We start from the raw sequence: 18880 nt of genomic DNA, 5'->3' as shown, positions 1-18880 counted from the left end.
ATACCCCACTCTCAATAATGGAGAGAGTAACTAGACAGAAAACCAACAAGTATATGGAAAACTTGGTCAATACTATCAATCAACTTGACCTAAGTGACATCTACAGAACACTTCACCCAACAATAGCAAAATAGACATTCTTTTCAAGCACACATAGAACATTCTCTGAAAAAACAAAATCATATGCTATGCAATAAAACAAATCTCAACAAATTTAAAGAGATTGAAATCATACAAAGCACGCTCTCCTACCAAAAATGAATAAATTAGAAATGAACAACAGGGTAAGGATAGACATATAGGTCAACGGAACTGAGAGTCTAGAAGCCCTAACATTTACAGTCAATTGATTTTCAATATGGAGGTCAAGACCATTCAATGGGAAAAGAAGAGTTATTTCAACAAAACTTGCTAGCACAACTGCAATCCACATGCAAAAGAATGAAGCTGGAACCCGACCTCATACCATACACAGAAATTTAAAAGTGGATCATAGTCCTAAATACAAAAGCTAAAACTATAAAACTTTTAGAAGAAAACATTAGAGTAAATCTCAGTGACTCGGGTCAGACAATGAATTCCCAGCCACAACACTAGAACCACAAGCATAAAAGAGAAAATTAAGAAGCTGCGCCTCAGCTGGGCACGGTGGCTCACGCCTCTAATCCCAGCACTTTGGGAAGCCAAGGCAGGTGGATCACTTGAGGTCAGGAGTTTGAGACCAGCCTGGCCAACATGGTGAAACCCAATCACTACTAAAAATACAAAAATTAGCCGGGCATGGTGGCATGTGCCCATAATCCCAGCTACTCAGGAGGCTGAGGCACGAGAATCACTTGAACCTGGGAAGCAGAGGTTACAGTGAGCCAAGATCACGCCTCTGCACTCCAGCCTGGGCAACAGAGTAAGACTCGGTCTCAAAAAAAAAAAAAAAAAAAAAACCCAAAAAAACAGAGAAGCTTCACCTCATCAAAATTTTAAACTTTTGTGCTTCAAAGGATACCTTCAAGAAAGTGGTGAAGACAACCTACAGGGCAGAAGAAAGTATGTGCAAATCATATATGTGATAGGGGATGGTATCAAACTATATTAAGAACTCGATAATGGCCGGGCACAGTGGCTCACGCCTGTAATCCCAGCACTCTGGGAGGCCGAGGCGGGTGGATCATTTGAGATCAGGAGTTCAAGACCAGCCTGGCCAACGTGGTGAAACCCCATCTCTACTAAAAATGTAAAAATTAGCCAGGCGTGGTAGTGGGTACCTATAATCTCAGCTACTCAGGAGGCTGAGGCAGGAGAATTGCTTGAACCCAGGGGGCAGAGGTTGCAGTGAGCCAAGATGGAGCCACTTCACTCCAGCCTGGGCAAAAGAGTGAAGCTCCATCTCAAAAAAAAAAAAAAAAAAAAAAAAGAATATTACTGGGCAATAAAAACGAATGGTGTCAGGTGTGGTGGCACACACCTATAATCTCAGTTACTCAGGAGGCTGAGGTGGCAGGATCACTTGAGCCCAGAAGTTCAAGGCTGCAGTGCGCTATGATCACACCCATGAATAGCCACTGCCTGCTAGCCTGCGTAACATAGCGAGGTCCCATCTCTAAAAAATTAAAAAAAAAAAAAAAAGAATGGAGTATTGATATACGCTACAACAAGGATGAACTATGAAGACATTATGCTAAGTGAAAGACGTCAGAGGAAAAGACTGCATAATATATGATTTCATTTATATGAAATGTCCAGAAAATACAAAGCTACAGAAACAGAAAATAGATTGGTGGGTGGGGCTGGGGCACAGGAACAGGATCGACTGCAAATAAACACAAGCAATCTTTAGGGGATGATGGTAATGAACTAAAATTGAGTTGTAATCAAGATTTTACAACTCTATAAATTTACTGAAAAGCATTGACTTTTATATTATATTTGTAAATTCTGTTATATAAATTGTATCTCAATAAAATATGATGTCCTGGCCGGGGCCAGTGGCTAACACTTGTAGTCCCAGTACTTGGGCGGGGAGGGGGGCCGAGGCAGAAGGATAGCTTGAGCCCAAGAGTTTGAGACCAGCCTGGGCAGCAGAGGGAGACCCTGTCTCTACAAAAAATAAAATTTAAAAATATAAGCTGAGCATGGTGGTCTACGCCTATAGTTCCAGCTACTAGGGAGGCAGAGGTGGGAGGATCACTTGATCCCAGGAGGCTACAGTGAGCCATGATTGCAACAGTGCACTCCAGCCTGGGCGACAGAGAGAGATTCTGCCTCCAAAAACAATTTTTTTAAATATGGCTGGGTGCGGTGGTACATGCCTATAATCCCAGAACTCTGGGAGGCCAAGGTGGGTGATCACCTGTGGTCAGGAGTTCCAGACCAGCATAGCCAACATGGTGAAACCCTGTCTCTACTAAAAATACAAAAAATTAGCCGGGCATGGTGGCGGGCACCTGTAATCCCAGCTACTCGGGAGGCTGAGGCAGGAGAAGCACTTGAACCCGGGAGGCAGAGGTTGCAGTGAGCCAAGATCGTGCCATTGCACTCCAGCCTGGGTGACAAGAGTGAAACTCTGTCTCAAAAAAAAAAAAAATTCTGAAAGTAAAACATTTTGATGAAAATCAAAACCATCACATTATCAAATATGCCTATTAAAAACTATACTACCCTCCCACCCCTCATTGTGTCCACTCTTATCTTTAGCCTGGCCTCCTGGGTTAAGAATCCCAGGAGGAAAGTAAAGGCCTGACAACAATAAGATGTAATAGCTGGTGACCTAAAGGTAAACAACAAGTAAGAAAAACTAGGCCAAGAACTTCACTAAGTATAACGTATCTGGGGCCATCATGGATTCAATGGCTTTTTTTTTTTTTTTTTTTTTAAGATAAGACCTCATTCTGTTACCCAGGATGGAGTGCAGCAGTGCAATCATGGCTCCCTGCAGCCTTGACCTCCCTAGGATCAAGTAATCCTCCCACCTCAGCCTCCCGAGTAGCTGGGACTACAGGCGTGAACCACCACACCTATCTAACTTGTTGTATTTTTTTGTAGAGACAAGGTTTTGCCACGTTGCACAGGCTAGTCTCAAACTCCTGGGCTCAAGCAATCTGCCCTCATCAGCCTCCCAAAGTGCTGGGATTATAGGCATGAGCCACCATGCCAGGCCTCAATAGCTTCTTGACTATAGTATATGTGGGGCCATCGTGGATCTTGACCATAAAACAGTTTAAGAACATAGCTCAGCTGGGCGTGGTGGCTCATGCCTGTAATTCCAGCACTTTGGGAGGCCGAGCACTTGGATCACAAGGTCAGGAGTTCAAGACCAGCCTGGCCAAGATGATGAAACTCTGTCTTTACTAAAAATACAAAAATTAGCCGGGCATGGTGGCAGGAGCCTGTAATCCCAACTACTCGGGGGGCTGAGGCAGATAATTGCTTGAACCCAGGAGGTGGAGGTTGCAGAGAGCCAAGATCACACCACTGCACTCCAGCCTGGGCAACAGAGCAAGACTCCGTCTCAAACAAAACAAAACAAAACAAAACTCAGGCTTGTGCTCGCTTTGGCAGCACACATACTAAAATTGGAACGATACAGAGAAGATTAGCACGGCCCCTGCACAAGGATGACATGCAAATTCGTGAAGCGTTCCATATTTTTAAATCCCAATATCCATTTTTTCTTTTTTTTTAGACTCTGTCGCCTAGGCTTAATTGCAGTGGTGTGATCACAGTTCACTGCAGCCTTGACCTCCCAGGCTCAAGCGATCCTCCGACTTCAGCCTTTCAAGTAGCTGGGACTACAGGCACATGCCACCAGACTCAGCTAATTTTAAACGTTTTTTGCAGACATGAGGTCAAGCCATGTTGCCCCGGCTGGTCTCAAACTCCTGGGCTCAAGAGATTCTCCCTCCTTGGCCTCCCAAAGTGCTGGGATGACAGTCATGGGCCACCATGCCTGTCCCCAAAATCCATTTTTAAAGATAATTCCATTCCAGTTATCCAGCAACTTTGTAAATTAAGACTAATTTAATTTAGCCTCGCAACTTAATAGAAACGACTTTGGGCTTCAACATAAAAATATAAGTATTTTCTCTGGCAAAGGTGGAAAAATTCACATTTTCCATGAAAAACTGAGGAAATAACATTAATTAAAACTGAATTCTGGGCGGGCGTGGTGGCTCACACCTGTATTCCCAGCACTTTGGGAGACTGAGGCAGGCGGATCACGAGGTCAGGAGGTCAAGACCATCCTGGCTAACACGATGAAACCCCGTCTCTACTAAAAATACAAAAAATTAGCCGGGCGTGGTGGCGGGCGCCTGTAGTCCCAGCTACTCTGGAGGCTGAAGCAGGAGAATGGCGTGAACCCGGGAGGCAGAGCTTGCAGTGAGCCCAGATCGCGCCACTGCACTCCAGCCTGGGCCACAGACTGAGACTCCATCTCAAAAGAAAAAAAAAAAAAGCAAATTCCACTCCAAAGTCAGTATATTGACCATAGAAGATTCACATGTTCCTTTTGCAGTCTTTCAGCTTTGTGGTTCTGACCACAATCAATGATCACAAACATATGAATAACTCACTGCCTCACAGTAAAAAACTGAGTCTTGGTTCTCATAAACTAATATAAGACCTGACTGAACATAAAAATATTTGAGGCCAGGCCGGGCGCGGTGGCTCAAGCCTGTAATCCCAGCACTTTGGGAGGCCGAGACGGGCGGATCACGAGGTCAGGAGATCGAGACCATCCTGGCTAACACGGTGAAACCCTGTCTCTACTAAAAAAAAAATACAAAAAACTAGCCGGGCGAGGTGGCGGACGCCTGTAGTCCCAGCTACTCGGGAGGCTGAGGCAGGAGAATGGCGTAAACCCGGGAGGCGGAGCTTGCAGTGAGCCGAGATCCGGCCACTGCACTCCAGCCTGGGCGACAGAGCGAGACTCCGTCTCAAAAAAAAAAAAAAAAAAAAAAATATTTGAGGCCGGGTGCGGTGGCTCATGCCTGTAATCCCAGCACTTTGGGAGGCCAAGGCGGGTGGATCATGAGGTCAGGAGATCGAGACCATCCTGGCTAACACAGTGAAATCCCGACTCTACTAAAAATACAAAAAATTAGCCGGGCATGGTGGCGGGCGCCTGTAGTCCCAGCTACTCTGGAGGCTGAGGCAGGAGAATGGCGTGAACCTGGGAGGCAGAGCTTGCAGTGAGCCGAGATGGCACCACTGCACTCCAGCCTGGGGAACAAAGCGAGGCTCCGTCTCAAAAAAATATATATATATAAAAAATATATAAACAATATATAAATATATATAAATATAAAAATATATATAAATAAATATATTTGAGGGGATTCTTCAAAATCCATTCAATTTGGAGGACGTTAAAATATAAGAGTATTTAAATATATTTATCTAGAGTTATTAAAACACACTCGGAATGAGCTATTACCAAAGTGAATTTATATTTCCCGGAGTTTTAAAAATATTATTTTGGCAATTATAGGTACTGATGAGAAGAAATTAGAACCACAAAGAGGCGAGTCTAGAAACAGCATTTTTCTTCTCTTATTTCCTATCCCAGATCCTTAAGGAGTTGAACTACCTTCATATGAACAGAAACCCCATCTCTACTAAAAATACAAAAATAAAAATTAGCCGGGCATGGTGGCACACGCCTGTAGTCCCAGCTACTTGGGAGGCTGAGGCACAAGAATTGCTTGAGCCCAGGTGGCAGAGGTTGCAATGAGCCGAGATCACGCCACCACACTCCAGCCTGGGCAACAGAGTGAGACTCAGCATCAAAAAAAAAAAAAAGAAAGAAAGAAAGAAAAGAAAAGAAAACAATGAGGGCTGAGCACCAAACCCAGATACGTGGCAATATAAAAATAGAGATCATCTCTTTCTTGAGGTTCAAAGAACTTTAGGTAGATGTTGGAACACAGATCGTCTTCTGTGCAAAATACTTCCAAGCCCTATAAATTCAGAAAGAAAAGAAAAAAATAAATAGCATTGTATTCATCTTGCAATCCCAATATAAGTATATAATTACAAAAACTTTCAGTTAAACCTTTGTTTTTTATTTTTATATCTTATATTCCTATTTTCTTTCTTTTTTTTTTTTTTTTTGAGACGGAGTCTCGCTCTGTCGCCCAGGCTGGAGTGCAGTGGCCAGATCTCAGCTCACTGCAAGCTCCGCCTCCCGGGTTCCCGCCATTCTCCTGCCTCAGCCTCCCGAGTAGCTGGGACCACAGGCGCCGCCACCTCGCCCGGCTAATTTTTTGTGTTTTTAGTAGAGACGGGGTTTCGCCGTGTTAGCCAGGATGGTCTCGATCTCCTGACCTTGTGATCCGCCCGTCTCGGCCTCCCAAAGTGCTGGGATTACAGGCTTGAGCCACCGCGCCCGGCCCCTATTTTCTTTTTTTTTTTTTTTTTTTTTTTTTTTGAGACGGAGTCTCACGCTGTTGCCCAGGCTGGAGTGCAGTGGCGCGATCTGGGCTCACTGCAAGCTCCGCCTCCCGGGTTCCCGCCATTCTCCTGCCTCAGCCTCCTGAGTAGCTGGGACTACAGGCGCCCGCCACCGCGCCCGGCTAATTTTTTGTATTTTTAGTAGAGACGGGGTTTCACTGTGGTCTCGATCTCCTGACCTTGTGATCCGCCCGCCTCAGCCTCCCAAAGTGCTGGGATTACAGGCTTGAGCCACCGCGCCCAGCCTATTTTCAATATATAAATTTAACTCAGTGATATATATATACATATATGTGTGTGTATATATATGTACGTTGTGTTTATAAATGTTCTGGGAACAAGATAGTATCTCAGCTAAACTTTGTAAATCACCTTGGGTATTGAATATTTTCATTAATAATAGCTTTTGTGAACTTATTATTTTGAAATTCAAAATTAGCTGATCCACAAAAAAAAAAAAAAAGAACACAAGCTTGGCTGGGAGCGGTGGCTCATGCCTGTAATAACCCCAACACCTGGGGAGACTGAGGCTGGCAGATTGCTTGAGCTCAGGAGTTCAAAACCAGCCTGGACAACATGGCAAAACCCTGCCTCTACAAAAAATAAAATATTAGCTGGTTGTGGTATTGTGCGCCTGTAGTCCTCGCTACTTGAGAGGCTGAGGTAGGGATGATCACCTGAGCCCAGGGAGATTGAGGCTGCAGTGAGCTGTGATCACACCGCTGTACTCCAGCCTGGATCACAGAGTGAGACTCTGTCTCAGAAAAAAAAAAAAAAAGGAACACATGCTCTGAAGTGGGAGAAATCTGGAATCAAATATTGGTTCTGCCTTTCAACCTTTGGAAGAGATTTCGGGCAAATTATTTAACCTCAATAATTCTTGAATGCATCTGTGAAATCTCACAGGACCAATATGAAAATACACATATAAAATATTTAGCACAGTGCCAGGTACAACATAATAATCAATAAATGCAAGCTTTTATTTTCTACGTCTCAATAACCCCTAGGGACAGCACTATATTAAAGTACTATTCAACAATACTCCAGAAAACATTAAATGATTTTCAGGAGACTCTACTTAGGAAGGCAGAAAACCATATATTTTCTAAAGTTTTTCAGTAATGAACCATGTTGGCATTGCCAAAGGGATATGCTCCAGTGACCAGGATAGTATCTCTTCTACATTCAGCAATGTAGAAACATGGCCTAGTGAGAAAGTTTACAAAAATCAGGCCTCAAACCTGGAATCTCTTACTAAGTTCACAGTTATATACAATTACCTACATGTAGCCATTTTTCCTTCATAAAATGATAAATACACTTATCTAAGCTCTAGGAATATATATAAAGACAACTGTGGCTGGGCACAGTGGCTCACGCCTGTAATCCCAGCACTTTGGGAGGCCAAGGTAAGTGGATCACCTGAGGTCAAGTGTTCGACACCAGCCTGACCAACATGGCGAAACCTCGTCTCTACTAAAAATACAAAAATTAGCTAGGCATGGTGGCACGTGCCTGTGATCCCAGCTACTGAGGAGGCTGAGGCATGAGAACTGCTTGAACCCTGGAGGCAGAGGTTACAGTAAGCCAAGATCGCGCCACTGCACTCCAGCCTGGGCAATAGAGCGAGACTCCATCTCAAAAAAAAAAAAAAAAAAAGCCAGGCATGTAGTATGTGCCTGTAGTCCCAGCTACTTGGGAGGCTGAAGTAGGAGGTTTGCTTAAGCCTGGGAGGTTGAGGCTGCAGTTAGTAGTGATTGTGCCACTACACTCCAGTCTGGGTGACTGAGACCCCGTCTCAAAAAAATAAAAGACATATATATACATATATAAAATACAATATATGTAATATATTTATATATATATATATACACACACACATATACATACATATAATACAATCATATGGCTCAAATATCAAATAAAGAAGTTTATAAAGGGCAGGCTTATTCCCAACTCTATCTCCCTTCCATTCAATTCCATTCGCCCCACCAACAGGTAACCACTCAACAGATTCTTGTGTATTCCTCCAGAATCTCTTCAGGCAAATTAACAAATATATGTTCTCTCCTTCCCTATCTACACAAAAAGTAACACAGTACACACCAAGCTCTTTTTATAGTCATAGTAACTTAAGATACATGTTTTTCCTTTTCAGTACATATAAGTTTCTCATTCTTATTTTGTAGTATTCAATTGTTTGCTATTATAAATAACATTGTAGATTTCATTGTACATATGTGTGTGTGTATGTGTGTGTATCCCTGAACTAGAATTGCTAGATCAAAGGAAATTTTTTTTTTTTTTAAGACAGTCTCGCTCTGTCGCCCAGGCTGGAGTGCAGTGGTGCGATCTCAGCTTACTGCAACCTCCACCTTCCGGGTTCAAGCAATTCTCCTGCCTCGGCCTCCGTAGTAGCTGGGATTACAGGCGCACGCCACCATGCCCGGCTAATTTTTGTATTTTCAGTACAGACAAGGTTTCACCATGTTGGCCAGGCTGGTCTCGAACTCCTGGGCTCAGGTGATCTGCCCACCTCAGCCTCCCAAAGTGCTGGGATTACAGGTGTGAGCCACTGTGCCCTGTCAAGATCAAAGAAAATTTGCATATTTATTTTTTAAACTTTTATTTATTTAAGTATACTAATATATTCAGAATAACGTATGTAATACATGTGTATCTTTATATAATGCTGCCAAATTACCTTCCATGGGCAATGTACCAATTTAAACTCCTACCTCCAACGTGTGAGTGTCTCTTACCCCACAGTCTTGACAACAAAGAGTGTTATCAAACATTTTTATTTTTAACACTCTGATAAGTTTAAGCAAGGAATCTCAGTGTGGTTTCAATTAGCATTTATCCTACACACGAGGGCAAGCATCTTTCACATAAATAATCGTTAAAGTCAGGAATAAGCCAAGATTTCCTACTACCAACTGAGGAAATAAAACAAGACCTACAAATGTTAGAAAGTAGGAGACAAAACTCAAAACTTACAGACTACATGTTTATCTATCTAGAAAATCCAAGAAAATCAACTAAAAAACTATAACTAACAAGGAACTAACAAGAGCTCAGAAAACAGGCCAAAGACAAAATCAACATACAGAAATCTGCCATATATCTCAGTAATCATTACAAAATGTAATTTTAGAAAACGACTATCGACCAGGCGCAGTGGCTCATGCCTGTAATCCCAGCGCGCTGGGAGGCCCAGATGGGTGGATCACCTGAGGTCAGGAGTTCAAGGCCAGCCTGGCCAACATGGTGAAACCCCGTCTCTACTAAAAATACAAAAATTAGACGGGCGTGGTGCCGGTCGCCTGTAGTCCCAGCTACTGGGGAGGCTGAGGCAGGAGAATTGCGTGAACCCAGGAGGCGGAGCTTGCAATGAGCCGAGATTGTGCCACTGCACTCTGGCCTGGGTGACAGAGTGAGACTCTGTCTCAAAAAAAAAAAAAAAAAAAAAAGTAAGTACAAGTGGCCAATACATGTACGGTAAGGGGATTGCTCAAACTCATTAGTAAACACAGGGGTACAAACTCAAATGATTCAGTATCATTTTTCATCTATCAGGATGCAAAAAATAAATAGCTGTTAAATTTGAGAATTGTATAAGAAATTTGGTATTCCATGCACTGTTGGCAGCTAAACTGGAATAGCCTTTTCATAGGGCAAATTCCGAGTACCTAGTGCATAACTGTCACCCAGCAATTCCAATCCTTAGTAGTATCGCTTGAGAAATATTCCTGCATGTGAACAAATATGTAGGTACAGGGTTTTTAAAAACTGAAACATTGTTTTAAAAAGCAAAACAAACAAACAAACAAAATCAACCTGAAAAGAACTTAAATATCCATCTATAGGAGAATGGTGAAATAAACATGGTACATCCATACTGTGAAATAATAAGCATCTGTTTAAAAAATTCAAGATGGATATATATATACTGATATATAAAAATCTCCTACATATGTATACTATAAGGTGAGAAAAGTAAGTTGTAGTACAACACGTATATTACATCTACATACTATTTGTGTTAAAAAAAAAAAACCACAAAACTGTATTTCTAAAGGTACTCACATATGGGTGAATGCATATAAAAAAACTAGAAAGATATACTCTAAACTGATCCTACTAGTCAAAGCTAGAGAAGCACATAGGAAGAAATACTATGTATTAATCAAAAATAATGACGTGAACATATATATAAACACTGATACGAAAAGAGCCCTAAGTGACAATCTTTGGGAGAAAAATCATAAAATATATATCACATACTTGTTATTTGTATATGTACAAACATATGCATGTAAATACAGAGAAAAAAAGACTATATTCCACAACCAACTCTTTTTTTTTTTTCTTTCATCCTTATTTTGGCAACCACGGAACCAACTCTTAACCAATGGTTATCTACGGGAGGGCAGGAAGTTTGGTTAAAAGGTGTTTTAATCTAATGCTGTATTACTTTAATTCTTTAAAGAAGAGTTGCCCATTAACAATCTGTACAAAAGAATCAGTTAAAAAGGCCAGGCGCGGTGGCTCATACCTGTAATCCCAACACTTTGGGAGGCTGAGGCAGGAGGATCACTTGAGCTCAGGAGTTTGAGACCTGTTTGGGCAACATAGCAAAATCTCATCTCTATTTTTACATTAAAACAAAATACTGGCTGGATGCGGTGGCTCACACCTGTAATTCTAGCACTTTGGGAGGCCAAGGCGGGTGGATCATCTGAGGTCAGGAGTTCGAGACCAGCCTGGCTAACATGGCAAAACCCCACCTCTACCAAAAATACAAAAACTAGCTGGGCGTGGTGGCATGCACCTGTAGTCCCAGCAACTCGGGAGGCTGAGGCACAAGAATTGCCTGAACCTGGGAGGCAGATGTTGCAATGAGCTGAGATCTCACCACTGCACTCCAGCCTGGGTGACAGAGTGAGACTGCGTCTCAAAAACAAAACAAAACAAAACAAAACAATAAAATAAAGCAGAAAGACAACTCACGGAATGGAAGAAACTGTTTGCAAATCACATATCTGATTAGGGTCTAGTATCTAGACTATATATTTTTTAAAAAATTCTTACAACTCAACAATAAAAAGACAACCAACCACATTTTTTAATGGGCAAAGAACTTAAATAGACATCTCTCCAAAGAAGAAATACAAATAGTCGGCCGGGCGCGGTGGCTCAAGCCTGTAATACCAGCACTTTGGGAGGCTGAGACGGGCGGATCACGAGGTCAGGAGATCGAGACCATCCTGGCTAACACAGTGAAACCCCGTCTCTACTAAAAATACAAAAACTTAGCCGGGCGAGGTGGCAGGCGCCTGTAGTCCCAGCTACTCGGGAGGCTGAGGCAGGAGAATGGCGTAAATCCGGGAGGCGGAGCTTGCAGTGAGCTGAGATCCGGCCACTGCACTCCAGCCTGGGTGACAGAGCGAGACTCCGTCTCAAAAAAAAAAAAAAGAAGAAATACAAATAGTCAACAAGCCATGAGAAGCTGCCCAATATCATTAGGGAAATACAATTCAAAACCACAATGAGATACCAGTTCATACCCATTATGATGGCTATTTAGAAAGAAAAATAAATAAAAATATTTTTTAAAAAAACAAGTAAAAAACAGAAAGCAACAAGTAAGTGTTGGTGAGGATGTGGAGAAATGGAACCCTCATACATGGCTGATGGCAATGATAATTGGTGCAACTGTTATGGAAAACAGTTTGGTGGTTTCTCAACAAGTTAAACATAGGGCCGGGGACAGTGGTTCATGCCTGTAACCCCGGTATTTTGAGAGGCTAAGGCAGGAGGATCACTTGAGTTCAGTTTATGACCAGCCTGGGCAACGTAGGGAGACCTTGTCTCTACCAAAAGTAAAAAATTAGCCTGGTGTGGGGCATGGTGGCACACACCTATAGTCCCAGCTACTCAGGAGGCTGAGGTGGGAGGACTGCCTCAGCCTGGGTGGTTGAAACTGCACTAAGCCATGATCATGCCACTGTACTCCAGCCTGGGCAACAGAGCCCTGTCTCAAAACAAAACATAACATAGGATTACATAAGACCTAGCAGTTGTGCTCCTAGGTATACCCAAAATAAATGAAAACAGGTATTCAAACAAAAACTTGTATGCAGATATTCATAGCAGCACTATTCATAAAAGCCAAAAGGTAGAAACATCCCAAATATCCATGAACTGATAAATGGATAAACAAAATATGATATATCCATAGAAAGGAATAATACTCAGCCATAAAAGGGAATAAAGTAATGCTACATGCCACAACACAGATGAATCTCAAAAACATGCTGAATGAAAGCCAGACACAAAAGGTCATATATTATATGATTCCATTTACGTGAAATATCCAGAATAGGCAAATATTAATGGTAACCTGGGACTTGGAGGAAGGGAGAATGGGGAGTGACTGCTTACTGGGTACAGAATTTCCTTTTGAGGTGGTGTTAGCTGCACAACATCATGAAGTTACCTAATGCCACTGTACAACTGTACACTTTAAAATGGTTAAAATGGGGCCAGGCACAGTGGCTCATGCCTGTAATCCCAGCTCTTTGGGAAGTCAAGACAGGCAGATCACCTGAGGTGAGGAGTTGGAGACCAGCCTGACCAACATGGAGAAACCCTGTCTCTACTAAAAATACAAAAATTAGCCAGGCGTGGTGGTGCATATCTGTAATCCCAGCTATTTGGGAGGCTGAGGCAGGAGAATCACTTGAACACAGGAGGCAGAGGTTGCAGTGAGCCAAGATCATGCCACTGCACTCCAGCCTGGGTGACAGAGAGAGACTCCATCTCAAAATAAATAAAATAAAATAAAATAAAACGGTTAAAATGGTAAATTTATGTTACATTAATTTTATCACAATTTTTTTAAGTTACTATGCTAACAGCCTGGCTAACATTGTGAAACCCTGTCTCTTCTAAAAATACAAAAATTAGCCAGGTGTAGTGGCAGGCACCTGTAATCCCAAATACTCAGGAGGCTGAGGCAGGAGAATCGTTTGAACTCTGGAGGCAGAGGTTGCAGTGAGCTGAGATGGCACTATTGCACTCCAGCCTGGGTGACGGAGACTCCGTCTCAAAAAGAAAAGTCACCATGCTAAAACACAGAAAACAATGTACTTCATTTCTTTCGGCCGGGCACAGGGGCTCACGCTTGTAATCCCAGCACTTTGGGAGGCCAAGGAAGGTGGATCACAAGGTCAAGAGTTCGAGACCAGCCTGGCCAATATGATGAAACCCCGTCTATACTAAAAATACAAAAATTAGCCAGGCGTGGTGGCATGCACCTATAATCCCAGCTCCTTGGGAGGCTGAGGCAGAAGAATAGCTTGAACCTGGGAGGCAGAGGTTGCAGTGAGCCGAGATCGCACCACTGCACTCCAGCCTGGGTGACAGAGCAAAACTGTCTCAAAAAAAAAAAAAAAAAAAAGTTAATGAGAAAAATATATCCCTAAAAGGGCATTTAAGCTCATTTCTGCAGTGAGTCAATCTCAACATTTGCCAAACCAAATCTCATAACAAGCTCTATCAAAACAATTAAAAATTGTATCAATTCTACTTTTGAAGCTTTAAAATTTCTGAATGAATGTCTTATAGATGTTTTTTAGTCATCAAATGTCTCCTAACGGCATCATAAATGTTATGATCTCAAACAAAGATGGAAAAGACCCACTCGTTTGAAAGAATTCTGGCTTTTGGCCAAGAGACAAAATCAAGTATATCTGTAAATAGAGCTCGTCTACTTATATTGAGAGACTGAGAAAGGAGGGTCTTTTTTTTTCTTATACACAATTCCTTCACCACAAAAACATACACAAAAATTTAAGCCCTCCAGGAACAACAGTTAACTGTGGCCTGTCGGGGAGGCGGAAGGAGGGGAGAGTACTAGGGAAAAGAGCCAACTCATGCTGGGCTTAATACCTGGGTGATGGGTTGATAGGTGCAGCAAACCACCATGGCACACGTTTATCTATGTAACAAACCTGCACATCCTGCACATGTACCCCAGAACTTAAAAAATAATAAAATAATTATTTTTTTAAAAATCAGTTAAATATACTAATAAGTATTATTTAAAAATAAAAAAAAATTAAGCCCTCTGTTAATTATTTTTATTTCAATTATCTGACTAGAAATCTGATAGCGGCCGGGCGCGGTGACTCATGCCTGTAATCCCAGCACTCTGAGAGGCTGAAGTGGGCAGATCACTTGAGGTCAGGAGTTTGAGACCAGTCTGGCCAACATGGGGAAACCCCATCTCTACTAAAAATACAAAAATAAGCCAGGCATGGTGGCACGTGCCTGTAATCCCAGCTACTAGGGAGGCTGAGGCAGGAGAATTGCTTGAACCTGGGAGGCGGGGGTTGCAGTAAGCCAAGATCATGCTGCTGCACTCCAGCCTGGGTGACAGAGCGAGACTCTCTCTAAAAAATAATAATAATAACCATTATTTTCCTTACTTCTGTCTACTCTGGTTCTTTGCAGCCACTGGCTTTATCATTTACTGGCTCAGCAATGAACAATACAGTAAAAACAGAAACTCTATGGAAGAAAGTTAAGTCAACGCTACCGAAATCTAACTCTTAAAACTATAATTATATAAGCAAACGTAAACCTGTGATATGAAGATCAACAATGGTCTAGAAGTCAGAATTCCGGGGCCCACCAGTTACTAGGGCAAGTCTTGTTTTTCTGGGCTTCATTTCTCTTTCAGATAGAAGGAGAAAAATGCCTTTCCTACCTGCCTCCCAACCGAAGTGCCGTAATAAAATTATGTACAAGGTATGACAGAACTCTAAAGAGGGAGACCTAACCTAGCTTGGTGGAGTTTTTGAAAAGGAAGAAAGGGAAACCAGGAAAGGCTTTCAGGAATAGCTGGTGACAGATGTTAAGTTTTAAAAGCATGAGTTCAAATTCAAGAGAAGGGGGAGAGAAAGCATTCCAGGTAGAGGGGGACATCAGAAGCAAAGGCAGAAACACCATAAATCTGTTTGTTATTCCCCTTGAGTTCCTAATTCACCCCAGCCTCAACCTAAGATTCCAGCCTTATCTCATTCCATTCTCCAAATATACCATGCTTACACTTTCAAGACCCAAAATGTGAATGCCCTTCACTCTAGAAACATCGAGTTCAAAAAACTGGGAGATCGCCTTGCCTGGTTGAGTTAGTGCAACATTTCCAGGCTTTTATAGTGCCTTTATACTTCTACTGTACTATTTAATACATTAAGTATTCATCTCAATCTGAGAGACTATGAACAGAATATGACCTTCTGTATTCGAACTGTGGGTAGCCTAAACAAGGATTACACTCGTTCCAATATCAAAGCAGAATAAAAGAAAAACAGCATGGGAATGTTCTCAAGTTTGCAACATTTCCAAGAAAACTAAATATATATCAGTAAAATTTGTAAAAAATAATCACAAAACATTAAAATCCATAACCATTAATCTTGACCCAGAACAGAATGAGACCAGGACAAGACATCCTTATCAGAAGATAAGTATTCACAGAACAAAATGTTCACGTAATCTGTTGTAATTTAAACTCACACCAAAAAGCAAATGCCAATTTTCAAACAAGATAAATTCGGAATGACCAAAAAAATCATGTACAATTATTTTAGTTCAAAGTCAGCTTTAGTGGATTTTGTAAGACAGAGTCTCACTCTGTCGCCCAGGCTAGAGTGCAGTGGCACAATCTTGGCTAGCTGCAACCTCTGCCTCCCGGGTTCAACAGATTCTTCTGCCTCAGCCTCCCAAGTAGCTGGGATTACAGGCATGCTCCACCACGCCCGGCTAAGCTTTAGTGCATTTTTGCTATCCTTTAATGCAAGGTATCTTTCCCTTGAGCTGTCGAGTTTAAACAATTTTTAAACACATCAATCCAAAGGATAGAAACTCTAAAAGACACCTGCTGCTCTGTCACATACTAAGACCTCTTCAAAAGTTCTCTTGGTATTACAACTTACTATAGATGAAAAACAGACAACGATATCTCCAAAAATTGGATACAATCACTACTATGCAGAAGATTTTCACAACTCAAAGGCTGTTTTATTCATATAATTGTCTCAATCAACAGTAACTCTTAAGAAAAAATAGCCATACTACTCGCATCTGTTTTGAGGGTTCAGTCTCATTTTAACAAAGTCTCTCAACTCCCAAGATACGGAGATACACACGTGCAGGATTTCCACCCACACCTCATTATATAAATGTTTCACCACTCTTAACTAGTCAAACAAAACCTCTTTCAGTACAGTGAAGCCACCTCACCACTTTCATCCTCACCTATCATACCATCTCCTCCCCATCCCCAACCTGTCAGTCACACAACACACACTACCCCTTCCCAAATAACACCTCAGAATCTCCTTGAACCTAACACATTTACACAACAAGCCAGCAATATTCCTCACCCCATCCAGTCCCTCACACATTAGCTGAACCTCTTAATTAAATCTACTCTTTCCTTCATCCTATTCCCATCAATACAACTGAACTTCCCACACCCGAAGCGATCTTCCCTTTCAGTAGCTTCAATCTCACTTAAGTGATCACTCAGTCCTTTGTCAACCGTCTCCTGGTCCCCCTCCTGTATCCTCCTCACCTTCCCTGTCCCCTGGTCTTCCATCAGCTCCCAAAGTTGTCACCCCTCAACAACAACCAAAAAAAAAAAAAAATCAAAAACAAAAAACAAAACAAAACAAAAACCGCACCTCAGCCTCAAACCTGCCCTTCCCCACTTTCCCCCTTTTCATTTTCCTCTCCGCCTATTCAGCGGTTTCGACAGCCCCTTAGCCCCGAGCCCGACCTCGTCCGGTACCGACTGGTGAACGCACTCACCCTGCCTCGGTCAAGCCGCCCCCCGCTAGGGCGCTTACTCCTAACAGACTCTTGGCCGCCGCTGCCTCCCTCCATTCATCCCTGGCCCATTCATCTCTCAGCCCGATCCCAGACACGCCCCCCGGCCTCCTCCCTCTCTCCTAGCGCCCCGGCCGGCCCGGGACCCTCACCAGATTAGAGGCTCTCGCAGAGGAGGAGACTCTGACTCTTTTCGCTTCTCCCTCGCCCTCTCTCGAGCCTCCTCTCGCCCCACGACGAGCCACACCGTAGAACAGAAACATACACACACACCGCCTCCTCCTCGATCGCCTCCTCCGATGCTTCTTACTCCTCTCCTCGATGTCTCGAGCTCCGCTCCGCGTCGTGTGCGCTTGCGCGCGCGAGCGTCTCCCCGCAAGCCCACCGGGCCAGCTACGGCCGGTAGGTAAAGAGCGGGCGGAGAGAGGGGAGCAGGGTACGAGCCCAAGCTCGCGCTCGGCCCGGAGCTGAGCAGACGCACGCGTACTCCAGCCAGGGAATTCGGACGGGTAGGAGAGAGGGGCGGAGGGGGGCGGGGAAGGGAGGGGAGAACAGCAGAGGGGGAGGGGCGGAGAAAGCCAACGGAGCAGCCCCAACTCGGAACCGCCTCTATCGCGGCGAGGTGCCGAGTGGCCAGCCAACGAGTGCGCGCGCACGCCTCCCGCCCCCTCGGCGCCGCGGGAGACAGGGATGCGCGTCGAGGAGAAAGGCTTCTCCCCCTTGCAAAGAGAAAACCTCTTAGAGGAAGCACGCACGACACCTCCTGTGTGTTCCGAAGCCCTCTCGCTCTCTCAGCTGCTCTACCCTCTCCCCTCAGAGAAGAAGAAGAAAAGTCCAAGCACACACTACTTCCTAGCCCCCCACTGCCCACCCTTGGGTCTTCGCGAGCCTCTGAATGCGGTAGCACCGCTGTTAGGAGGTGATACCCGCCGGCACCTTTTCGCCCGCCACCCCTAACTCCCTTTTTCCAACTCCCGGGCTTTCTCGCGAGACCCATACCTGCCGGCTTTGGGATTAGAAGTCGAAGCACAGATTTACAAATACTGGCCTCCCAGTTACGTTGCGGGGGCAACAGCCACGGCATGTTCCCCCCGACCCCCAGGACCGCAGTGCGCGCGCGGGGGGGCTGGGAAACGACCAAAGCAGGGATGAGAAAGGGAAGCTATGAAACTGATTTTTGACGGCATGTAACCGCTAGGCCTGGGCACGTGCCCTGCGCCTCGCAGGCCGGTGCGATGTACCCTGGGAATTGTAGTTTTTCTTCCCACCTATGGTCAGACTCCCACCCTCAGTTTTACTCAGGCCTCTGACCGGGAGGGGGATTACCGACGCCATTTTGCCCGGAACAATGGCCCTCGGCCCTGATGGTAGCAGGTGGGGGAGGGAGCAATGCTTTTAAGGGTTCGGTGAACCTCCCCGGCCCCTCGGTGCCATAGCAACCCCTTCAGAAACCTGGTCCCGCCCCCTCGCCGCCGCCAGGCTTCTAGACCGCGCGCATGCGGAAAGGCTGCCTCCAACTGAGACTGGC

At 43.9% G+C, this 18880-nt stretch overlaps 1 protein-coding gene and 1 non-coding gene across 6 annotated transcripts in view; one reads left to right on the top strand and one right to left on the bottom strand.

Moving 5' to 3' along the window:
* The window catches only part of LOC105493799 (WNK lysine deficient protein kinase 3), a 172225-nt gene extending 153619 nt beyond the window's left edge, over window positions 1–18606 (bottom strand). For 2 of the 5 annotated variants that reach the window (XM_024796556.2, XM_071089346.1), the window contains exon 1: window positions 17505–17765. The gene's annotated coding sequence lies outside the window, so the exon portion shown is untranslated. Of the gene's footprint in view, window positions 1–17504; window positions 17766–18351 lie in introns of those variants that run through there. The other 3 variants (XM_071089345.1, XM_071089343.1, XM_071089344.1) reach the window with 3 other exon arrangements.
* LOC112428887 (U6 spliceosomal RNA) lies at window positions 3540–3646 on the top strand. Its single transcript, XR_003020947.2, has one exon. It is a non-coding gene; the product is annotated as a U6 spliceosomal RNA (small nuclear RNA).
* Window positions 18607–18880: the final 274 nt, after the last annotated feature.

Source organism: Macaca nemestrina, chromosome X, assembly GCF_043159975.1.
Source record: "Macaca nemestrina isolate mMacNem1 chromosome X, mMacNem.hap1, whole genome shotgun sequence".
Lineage (NCBI taxonomy): Eukaryota > Metazoa > Chordata > Mammalia > Primates > Cercopithecidae > Macaca > Macaca nemestrina.
This window is presented reverse-complemented; position numbering and strand designations above follow the sequence as displayed.